The sequence below is a fragment of the Charadrius vociferus genome, unplaced genomic scaffold (genome assembly GCF_000708025.1).
Source record: "Charadrius vociferus isolate BGI_N301 unplaced genomic scaffold, ASM70802v2 scaffold433, whole genome shotgun sequence".
Lineage (NCBI taxonomy): Eukaryota > Metazoa > Chordata > Aves > Charadriiformes > Charadriidae > Charadrius > Charadrius vociferus.
Genome location: NW_009647846.1, coordinates 3,185,903 through 3,197,084, shown reverse-complemented (window position 1 = coordinate 3,197,084; position 11,182 = coordinate 3,185,903). Strand labels below are relative to the sequence as shown.

The 11,182-nt window shown below is 51.9% G+C and overlaps 1 protein-coding gene across 1 annotated transcript in view; it reads left to right on the top strand.

The window, feature by feature from the left end:
* Positions 1–9,214: 9,214 nt before the first annotated feature.
* Positions 9,215–11,182, top strand: part of SRGAP3 (SLIT-ROBO Rho GTPase activating protein 3) — a 61,169-nt gene continuing 59,201 nt past the window's right edge. Inside the window, exon 1 of the mRNA XM_009882864.1 lies at positions 9,215–9,399. The gene's annotated coding sequence lies outside the window, so the exon portion shown is untranslated. The remainder of the gene's footprint in view (positions 9,400–11,182) is intronic.

The window sequence follows — 11,182 nt, the reverse complement described above, 5'->3', positions numbered from 1 at the left end:
AACCATGTTGCCAGCGGGAGCTGGCTGTGGCGCGGTGCGCGACGGGCAGATGAAAAGCACCGTGCTGGGGAGCAGGGGCATTCTGTGGGCACGTCGTGCCGGGTGGGCTGGCGGGGCTCTACCATCTCCCTGTCCGTGGAGGCTGAGCCCACCTCCCCCGGTGTCGCCCCTCGGGGGGTTCTGGCTGCTGCTGGGGCTGCATCGGCGGCTGCCGGGCCTGGGGCAGGGTGGTTTGCTTGGTGCCACGGCCCGCTTGGCACTCGGCATTTGAATAATGAATCCGGGCTAACGGTGCATTAGATGTGTGTGTGTGAGGGCTCTCCCAAGGGAAACGGTGCATACTGTTGAAAAACAGGATGACAAAGCGCTACAAAATACATAAGAGGTAATTCTGTGGTGAAGAGGGCTGGGCTTCTGGTGAAGACAGCACATTGAATAGTCTGAAGGGGGAAATAAAAGAAATTGAGAGTCAAATGGCCATCTTAGTGTGTTCCATATTTGACGAAGAATTGGATTCTCCTCCGAGTCCAACTTGCCATGCTATATTTGCAATAAACTATTGGTTCTAATCCCAGTTGTGAGGAAAATAATGGCTTTTGTTGCCAAGCCTATTTTCTCACTTGCCGCCAATCAGTGGGGTGACACATATGTTAGAGGAACGGCTGTCCAAGGCTGCCCACATGGAAGCTCAGCCGACGACACTGTTCTCCTGGGCAGATAATTCAGCATCGCCAGAGCAGCTGCTCTCGGCCCGGCCGGGGGCTGCACCAAGCCCCATGGAGGCTGGGGCTGCGGGGCTCGGTCCTGCTCTCCCGGCTGTGCCCGGCCCGTGGGAGCGTGTGGTACCGCCGGCTGAGGAGGAGGAGGTCTCTGAAAGCTTTCATCCCAAGCCTGTTGCTAGAGAAACCCCCGCTTTTGTCTGTCCCTGTCTGAGCAGCCGGAGCCTGGCCCTGGCCTGGCGGACCCTGTGGCGGCGGGCTGGGGAGAGGGCAGCGTGCGAAACCACCATCTCCCTGAGGAGGAGGATGCTCGCTTGCGGGGGGCCCGGCCGCGGCCGGCCGGCCTCCCTGCCGGACGGCTCTGCCGGCTGCAGCACCGCTGGTCCCCGCGGCTTCGGGCCCTCCTGCGCACTGGCGCACGCTTGGCTCTTGTCACCTCTGGCCTTTCAATTCAGGCTGCGCACCTTCACAAGTCTTAACTATCCGGGGCTTTCCACCACCTATTTTTCACCCGTTCTTGCCGTGTAGAACTGGGCTTACTTAATACTCCCATCCTAAACTTGCCGTGTGTTGCCCATGGGTGAACTTTGCAACGGGCCCAGGGGCTGGTCCTGCCTCCCGCACGCTGTCTCGCTTCTCCTGGCAACGGGCTGTGCCGGGACCAGCTGCGTCCCTGTTACTGCGGTGAGCGTGCGGGTGGCTCTGCGCTGCTGTCGGGCTGCGGGCGTCGCATTGAAGGCACAGCAGCAAAAGGTGACGCTGTTCATCTCGTGTGGCACTTTGACCTACGATGGGACAAGCAAAGTAAACGTAGCTGTGAGCCGTCCTACCTGCTGCTGCTTAGCTGGCGGTTGCTTTGCTCAAACTTATTTTGATTTTTTTTTTTTTTAAGATGTTTTACTGCTTATGAAGAAAATAATTTCTAGAGTAGCAGTACCCCACTAACCAGCACTGTACTTCTGCTGGTGTTGGTTTCCACTGTGGTTGATGCCAGTTAAGGAGCTTGGCCCTTACCAGCATTTTAGGGAAGAAGTATTGGAGCCAGGGGTTACTGGAAGAGGGGGAGACTTGCAAAATAACTGCTGGAGAACAACATTGTCTCACTTACTCCACGTACTGCCAAAGGATGAAATCCTAGATCCACTGAACCTGATGGGAGCTTTGCCACGGTCTCAGCTGGGGCCGGGATTTCAACACGGTGCTTGTAAATGCCTGAAATTCAGAGATTTTCCTGCCCAGGAGAGTATGTGAGCTGTATGAGGACACAAGGAATAAGTGAATAGTAATAATAATAATAAGGAATACCACTGGTAAAAGTTGCGTTGATCTAGTGGCATTCAGCTAGAGTTTAGTTGTTACATTTAAAAAATGAGACCATATGGAAAATAGCCTTCAGTAAGCTGAGGGTGGGACTGGTTGAAGTAGCGGTGTGTTAATAATGAGCTGGAGCCGAGCGTGCTGTCTTCGTCTTGACCTCTCCACATAAGCATTTTGCTTCTAATACGAGTGCTCAAATTGGCCACAGTTTGTCCCAAATAATTTTGTTCTTTGTAAAGCACTGCATCATCTGTGTTGTCAGAGGTATGCTATTTGGATGCGTGTAATCGTTCTCGGGCTCTGTGCACGGCTGCCAGCATTGTCCTCACTGGAGAATGGATGAGGTGAACAGCCTAGGAGAGGAAAAAATGAGATTTACTCTGTTTTGCTGGCCAAGATGTCAACATCAACCCAAACAGCAGTGTTCTGAAGTCTTGAAAAAGTTTGGGGAAGTGCCCTCACTTTACTCTGTCACTGGCACACGGGCGAGTATCAGTTTCCAACCCAAATGCAGAGCTCCCTCAGGGAGTTGGTTTTGCCATGGTGGTGATTACACAAGCTCCAGCATTTCTGAAGGTCTGTCTTTTCGGAAGCTCAACGAAAGTGCTACTGAGACTCGTCTCGTCTTGGCACCGTGCGTCAGCCGCTGTTGGTGACATGGTGCGTGTCGCAAGCTGGGGTGCTCGTCGCTCTGCCGCAATCCCTTGTGCGGTGGGGGACGGGGCTCAGTCACAGCCAGCAGGGTGGTGGGCACACAGGACTGGGCACAGCATCGCCGCCTCCCACTGGTGCAGAGCTGTGAGTGTCCAGGGCATGATTGGACTGTTTTGGAGATTAAGAAAACAATAAAAAAATATCTTTCCCTGGAGATCTTTCTGGCACTTTGTGCAACAGACTTCTCCGCTGACATGAAACGCTGCCTTCACCGCTGACACCGCGGAGGCTGATGTCTGATAGAAAATGCTGTTGGAGTGGCTGTAAATCTTCTGGTATCGAGGGAGGAACAGTGCCTGACGTTACAAAACCTGTGTGGAAAGGATTGCTTCCTCCATGTAGCTCGTGGCAGTTTGCTGCAGAATACTCTTTGCTGCAGAAGCACACACAGGTTTTGAGGCAGGCTCAGCCTTGTAGTTGGGTTGTGGCGACCATAATGTCAAAACATGCTGCCCCCGGGCCCCCTGCCCAGCCATGGGCTTGTAGGGCTGTTGGGACTGGCTGCCCAGTCATCCCACCCAGCCGTGGGCCATAACCAGTACCATGTCAAGTTTTTGAGTGTTTTTTCTTTTTTTCTTTTATTTAATGTTGCCATTCATTTACAAACTTACCGAAGGTTGAATGTAAAACATTCTGTCTCTAACACTCATGTACCGCTCAGCTGTTGGCAGTGGGAGGCTGTTTGCAGCGGGTTTATCCCTGCTCAAGCACGTTGGCTCGTGCACAGTGCTCTGTGGCGGGGCTGGCCACGGCGGTCACACTTGCTTTCCTTCTGCGTCCCCTTTGTTGCACTCGGAAGCCTTTCTCCGGCTTGTGGAGGGATGTGGGCATTCTTGGGGGTCTCTGGCTGACGAGGGACTTCTGCTGTATTTGGGGTCTCAGTAGCCCGGGTTGGTGGTGGGGCCCGTCATTGGCGCTCTGCAAGGCCATGCTCCCCCGCGTTGGGCCACGTTAAACCTGGTGCAGGCGGCCGCGGTGGTTGTCATCCCGCCCGCGGCCCCGAGGAGGCTGCCGGTCCCGGGGCTGCCGCACATCTACTCGGGAAGTCTGATTGCTGCTGACATCTCACGTGGTTATGTGCATGGCCTAAGAATAACGAGCAGTCATCGGCTGCGATATGGGCTAATTGATTTGAAAATATTTACAAAAGCCAAATCCCAGATCTTCTGATTACAGATGTTCCCTCTCCCGGATGGATTAGCAGTCCTGCAGCCCGTCTTCAGCGTTGTTGCTCTCTTTGGTTTGCCAAGGAATTTTGTTTTCTCCAACATCCCTGCTGCTGTGTTTCAGAAGAGCTGAGGAAATCGTATTTCTTGCATTTTCTACCTCTGATTCTGCATTTTAAATAACAGGACTGCTCACGCTGGAAGCTCCTTTCTTATGAACAGAACCAAACAAACTGGGAGGATAAGAGCAGCAAATCTTGAAAGCCAGCTGTCCAGCAGAGTCCAAGGGGACTCAAGGATGTTTTTAGCACCCTTGTTTGCAGAATGGCTCACTCTGTTGTTCTCCTTTGGCACTGTTTGTGACTTCATATATCGTGAATTAAATCATGGGAGTATTTTGGACAAACTACTGTGGAAACACGACCAACTACAGAATTCTATTTAATGTTTCGGTTTCTGCTTTTTCGCAAATGCTTTCAGCTCTTCCTAAAGCAGTTTAGGAGGGTATTTTTTATTGATTTCTACTAAAAGTTCCTATAAATTCCAAGTTCAGAAACACAAATTGTGAGGTGGCTGTTTTTCTTGTGCAGACCTGCGGCGTTTGTGTTCACATCCTGATGGCACTGGGCAGAAGCCAGAGTTGGAGAGTTTTCCTAGTGAGGTTTGCTCTTCATGGCAAGAAGCTTATTTTTAATCTAACAAGGAAGGCTCTGACCGTGGGATATTACAAAAACATATGTACTCGTTGAACCAAAAAGGGTCTGAGCCCAGTTTGGGTAATTTCTTTGAGAAACCTTTAGCTTTCACAGAATAACTTGTCAGTGGTGCTCTCAGAGGCATCCCATTTCCTTTTAGTTTGCCAAATTATTTTTATTCAGTGTACGTAAATAAGGACCTGCCAAAGTTATGTGAATTCCAGGAGTTACCAGCCTGCCACCGTACATGTTTCTCCTGTACGTGCTTCTCCAGCTGTGAGCAGAAGCAGTTCTATTGTTGCAACTTCTTAGTAACCGTTACGTGGAAGCATGAAAGTGTAGAGGTCAGGCTGACCGCAGATAGCGTTTCATTAGGTTATAACGGCTCATTCCAAAGCTGTGGGGAAGAGGAGTGTAAGTCCAAACCTGGGCCTGGGTTGTCCTTTCCTGCTGCCTCTAATGGCCAGAGCAACCCATTCTTCGCCAGGTGCCCTTGGGAGATGCTGCACTGCTCCACCAGCCTCCAACGGCTGACTCGCACGTCAGCCCGGGTAACGCGCTCAGCCGGGGCTTTCTCCTTTCCAGTCATCTGAGGAACAGAGCGGCTCTTTGGCCAGGTCACAGCGGTGCAGAAGCAGGGGCTGTGCCCGGCTCCCCCGGGCCAGCGGGCAGGCACGGCATCGCCCCCAGCCCCGGCGGTGCTCGCGGTGCCGGCTCCTGCTGTAGGGCACCCCGGGTGGTGGGTGCTCCGTGTCCCCCAAACCTTCGGCTGACAGTGCTCCCGCTGCCGGAGAGCAGGAGTGGAGGGGATAATCCTGGAGCGATGGCGGGTGCCCGTCAGGTTTTTAACAATCTAGCTCTTTCTTTGTAGACTTTACTGCAGCCCAAGAAAACATGAACTTTTCTGTTCCCAATTGCCTGTGCTTCGGGCTTGTCTCGCTCCAGTCGCTTCTAACGGCCAGCTCTCCGCGAGGCCCGTCAGTCGAGTGCCTGGAGATGACTCCCCTTGCTCCAATTACAGAAACGCAATTAGTAATCTCTTCCTGTGAGTGTCCTCCCCTTTCTAGCTCTGTCTTCCAGAGTTTAAGGTTTTGGGCTCGGGCGCTGAAGGGATATTTGTCTAATGTGGAAAACATAATTGGCACTTGATTGAACGTTATAATTAAAGGCCTCTTAATCCCTCCGTGACGGACAGCTCGTGCTGATGCTGCTGGCCAGAAAATTGCTTGCAAACAGCTCTGGTAAGGACGGTGTGGGTTTCGGTCTGGATTGTCGGCTGGTGCCCGTCAAGGCGTCACTCCACACGTTACTAGAGGCCGGTTGGGTTTGGGTTCACTGCGAACCCGCTCTCTCCGTCTCCGGTGTGTGAGCAGGCTGGGTTCAAGGGAGAGGAGGGAGGGTGTCGGGATCAAACAGCAAATGGTGGCTGCTCCGTCCCTGGGGCTGGTCTCCAGGAGAAAATGGATGTCCTCCGAGTGCTCCTGCCCGTTCCCTAGGCAGCAGGCACGAAGGGCGGAAAAAGGCTTTTCTGCCAGCCTGTATTCTTTCGTGATCATCTGAAAAGGCTCCTTAAACCGAGTTCATTTTAATTGAAAGGAGGGTGCCTCTTAAATGCAGTAACGATGGAAGCAGGGAGTGACAATGCAGGCGCTGTCGGGGGCTGTGTTTGCGAGCGGCTGACTCACGGAGACCTCCCGAGCACTGAAGAATGTCGTTTTCTTGTTATTGCTTCTGTCTTTGCATTAATGATGCCAGCAGCCCTTAATTTTGTTTTGTGCCACAAACCTTTTCCATTTAACATGCAGCGACAGCTCCTGGGGTCAGTGGCCACCTCCATTTGTTTGTGTGGCTGCTCATAGCTGGGTGGCTCCAAGGTCACAGCTGGTGGGTCTTCATGTCCGGAGAGACTGCCCTTTGCCTCCTCGCGCTCAGATGGTACTGGCCTGGCTGAACTTCTGCAAGGAAACTTGAAAGCGTCAAAGCAACGCGTTATGGGAGTGGGGGAAACAAAGAAATTCTGTTGATGAAGGTGAAAAGGTGCCTCGCTGGTGCCTGGGTGCCCAAAAGCATCCTCACCCACTGGTGGGACTGACGTGCCACCCTTGAGTCCTCCTTGGTACCAAGGCGCTGGGGTGAGCCAGCGCATGCGGGACGATGGGGAAGGGGGAGCTGGGGCCGGCACTGGGCCGGTGAGCGCGCAGGAGGTGGTGACCCTCACTGGGCTGGCGGCGCGTCCCGTGGGCACAACCTGCGAATGCCCCTTCCTCCGAGCAGGGGGGATCAAAGCCACGGGAGCCTCGGCGAGTCTCTGTGTGTGTTGGTGGTATCTGAACTGCCTCGAATGGTCCCTGTAAGAGTCAAGGAGAAATCTTTGTGCTGGAGACAGAGATCAGATGAGCAGCAGTAGCTCAGATGTGGGAGAAAAAAAAAAAAAAAGAAGAGATGGGAAATTGAAAAGATTGAAGAAGCATTATTGATATTCCTTGTATTTCTGTGCATTGTCAGGGTTGTTAGAGCTGTTCTGGAGACCACCTCAGGTTGTAATCCACTATGAAAAGAGAACTAGAGATCAGATCTGTGGTGGGGGGTGGGTTTTCTTTGGTTTTGGGTTTTGGTTTTTTTTTTTTTTGAAATTTAGATCAAACTTGCTCAGGAAAGCAGAGGGCTGTAAAGCAGGTCCTGTGTTGGCACCAGCAGGAGTGGGAATGTAAAATCCATATGGGATATAATGAAATTTCCACTGACCTTGTGTGGGAAGGAAACTGTTGTTGGCAGGGGAATGTGAAGCTTTTAAAAATGTTTTGTTATGAAACTGGTACCTTTGTGTCCTGCAGGAACATAGAAGTGGGTTTTTAGGAGGCTTAATTCAAAGGCGATTGCTCTTTGCCACCCTCAGCCCCGGTGAATGCCGTCATTACCGCAGAAATCGTGTAATGGAGAAAGTGCTTGCCTTCAAAAGGGGGTGCACATGAAGCAGCACTGTATCATAGCGGGATGCCGTGCCCCGGGAAGCCCTTCTGGTGAGCTCGGTGGGTGACAGCACCCGCCTGACATCTCGCCTCCTGGCCGTGCTCGGGTGGAGCGCGAGGGAGCTGTGGGAAGCCGTGACTGCCTAGGCGGTTGTCCCCTGTCCATGCCGTGAGGCGTCGCAGCTCTTGCACAGCGCAGAGCCCCTGAAGAGCACAGTCTTCCCGATGGAGCCGGAGCAGCTGCGCATGCGTCATCTTTCTGTAAAGCCTGGGCTGTTCTTCAGCAGATGCTGGAGTGCCGCTGCCGAGGACTGGGGCGGCTTTCAGGTGCGATGACCGACTGCTGCTTTCTGGGAGCCCACTCAGCTTCTCCAGGCGTCCTCGCACATCTCTGTAGCAAAACCAGGGTAAATATTGCTGGGTAGCATTAAAACATCCTCCCCCCCCTGCAGAAAGTGCCATTGCAATGGGAGCAAATCTATTTTCTGTGTTTGGGTGCACATGTGAACAAGAGGGGGTGGAGAAGCAGCGTTGTGCGTGAGGGGTGCAGCTGTGTTCTGGCATGGTGCTGGGTACCATAGGAATAGGATGCTTCTGCCTGAACGGGAAGCACTGACTGAAACCGCAGAAGATTTATGGACGATTTCAAGCTCTTTAAATTTGTGAGGATCCTGCGTAGAGGAGGTTAAAAGTCCCATTATAAGAATCTGATATTTTTTAACATTTCTTCATAGAACAACTATCATGCGAGACTGAGCCACTCACAGCCTGGCAGGTGAACTTGGAGAGCTACAAGAACAAGGACACCTGCGGCAATCTCATTACTGGGAATTTAACGATGGCAGTAATGGGACTGGAGGCTGCAGGCTGCATGAAGGTCACCTAAAAAGCAAAAGCTCCACAGAAATAACGAATGCTGAAAACTCCAAAGTTAATCAGTCACCTTATGTGGGATCGTAGAATCGTATCATAGAATCACAAAATGGTTTGGGTTGGAAGGGACCTTAAAGCTCATCCAGTGCCATCCCCTGCCCTGGGCAGGGCCACCTCCCCCCAGCCCAGGTTGCTCCAAGCCCCGTCCAACCTGGCCTTGAACACCTCCAGGGATGGGGCAGCCTTTGAGCCAACGACGGGGTTGATGTGGCAGGACCCCGGCAGGACTGGGGGACGTGGGTGAGAGGAGTGCGCATCCACAGTGCCAGCTCCCTTCAGGACGTTGTCAGCCGTTCTCTCGGTATGCAAATGATCATTTGTCAAGAAGTAGTATGGTAGTTTATGTGTAAGGAATACAGGATTTCAGGTAGTACTAGAAAAATTGAAGTATCATTTTCTAGTTTCATAAAGGCAGTTGAGAAGCTTTGAGGGTTGGTCTCTGTGTGCTCAGGCAGTTGTTTATTTTGACAAAGAACAAGCTTTTAATGTGAGACCAGTGAATGAAATTCTTCAGCTCTCACTTGGAAAAAAAATCTGTTGGCTTTAGCAAGCCTTGATTTAAACCTGAGGCTCACGAGGGAGCCCGCTCTAGCAGGGTCTGTGCGATTTGCTCCAAGACAAGGAAAGACAGCCCTCCTGCCCGGTGTTTGTTGCTGACGTTGCATTTTCTTCTTCTCTCTTGTGTGCATGCAGAAATCCGAACTCAGCTGGTCGAGCAGTTCAAATGTCTGGAGCAGCAGTCGGAGTCGCGCCTGCAGCTGCTGCAGGACCTGCAGGAGTTCTTCCGCAGGAAGGCTGAGATCGAGCTGGAGTACTCCCGGAGCCTGGAGAAACTGGCTGAACGCTTCTCCTCAAAGATACGCAGCTCCAGGGAGCACCAGTTCAAGTAAGCAGGCGTTTCCAGGGGGAAAATGGTGCAAAATGATGGGCCAGAGGCTGCCTCAAACACTAGGTGTTTGTTTGTTTGTAGCTGCACAGTCCAAAAGTGGCATAAACTAAACAGCATCAGGGGTGACATTGTGCGGAGTTCACAAAAAGAATCAGAAATGTTTTTTTTCCAAGACTTTCCACCACAACATTACTGACCTGCGCTACCCAAATTAGACTTGCTATGCACTTCATAGGATCATAGAATGGTTTAGGTTGGAAGATCATCGAGTTCCAACCCCCTGCCATAGCCAGGGACACCTGCCACTCGACCAGGTTCTTTGAGCAGTACTATAAAAAATATAAATTGGGGATGAGGAAGGAGTCGAGCCCCTTGATTTTTATTGAGGCTGAATTCAGCCACTGATTTTATTGTGCAGATAACGGTATTTTATAAACCCGGTCTCTGTACGTAGCCCAGTCCTTAGATGTCAGAGTGCTTCACATTGCACACGAACCTGCTTACAGGCTCAGACTTGGAAGCAGTTTCTGGAAATCTAATTTATTAGTTTTATAAAATGAAGTATGTGTGTTTTCTGTGTAGACACCCGCACAGTGTTGAAGCTAGGCAAATCCATAGTGGAAATATTTTGAAACAAAGCTTTAAACTGGGAAGCATGAACTGGATGCTGGAATTGTGTGAAACTCAAACTGATGATGAAAATTGTAAAATCCGTGAATGTGTGAATATGCACAAGTTTTCAAAAGCAGCAGCTTTTCAGTTTAACCATGCTCTCCAGCTTGGCTAAAACAAAAAAGATCTGGAAAAAAAAAGAAACAAACTCGAGGCAGAATTGAATTCTGGAGGTGACTGTGTTTTGTGGTGGGGATACGTGGCTCGTGCCGTTGCGCTGGCTGGTTGGCAGCCGTGATTTCAAGGCTCTTGTGAACGCCAGCGTCCCATCGCTGTTGGAGGAACTGGTCCCACTCTGCGGGTGCACTGGAGTGTGCCGGGGCAGAGGTGTCAGCCTGGGCTCCGCAGGGGGATGCTCAGTGTCCACACCTGGGTGTTGGTGGCTGCCAGGCTTTTCCTCTGTGCTGCTCATTGTGTTCCTGGCCATGACCGGCTCTCCCCGGCAGTTTCTCGGTGTGTGGGGTCTCGCTGGGCAGTGCGAGCGGTGCCACCGAGCTGTGGCTGACAGGGTTTGCGCCTTGGGGGCCACACAGCAGCACCTGTAGCACAGAGGCAGATGCTCATCCTGACTGCTTCCCATGCAGCACGCCACCTGGAGTTCCCTACCTTTGCCTCCTGTGGCCATAGCATTTATCTCTGTCCCTTCTTCTGACAGTGGTGTCCATGAAATAGTCTCTCAACTATTGATAGGACGAGGGGGAATGGCTTCAAACTGGAAGAAGGTGGATTTAGATGAGATATGAGGAATTCACTTTTCACTTTGAGGGCGGTGATCCCCTGGGGCAGGTTGCCCCGAGGAGCTGTGGCTGCCCCATCCCTGGAGGTGTTCAAGGCCAGGTTGGACGGGGCTTGGAGCAACCTGGGCTGGTGGGAGGTGGCCCTGCACAGGGCAGGGGGGTGGACTTGATGGCCTTTAAGGGTCCCTCCCAACACAAACCATTTTATGGTTCTAGAACTGCCCTTCACTCAAGATGAAACTAGTGTCATTAATTCAGTGGCCAAAGACTACAGCCACTGTTTAGCTCCTTTCCCAGAAAACCGAGGGGTTTGCCTGTCTGATGCACTTAGCCTTGCGAGTCCCCGGCTCTTTACAGTCTCTTTCTTTCCC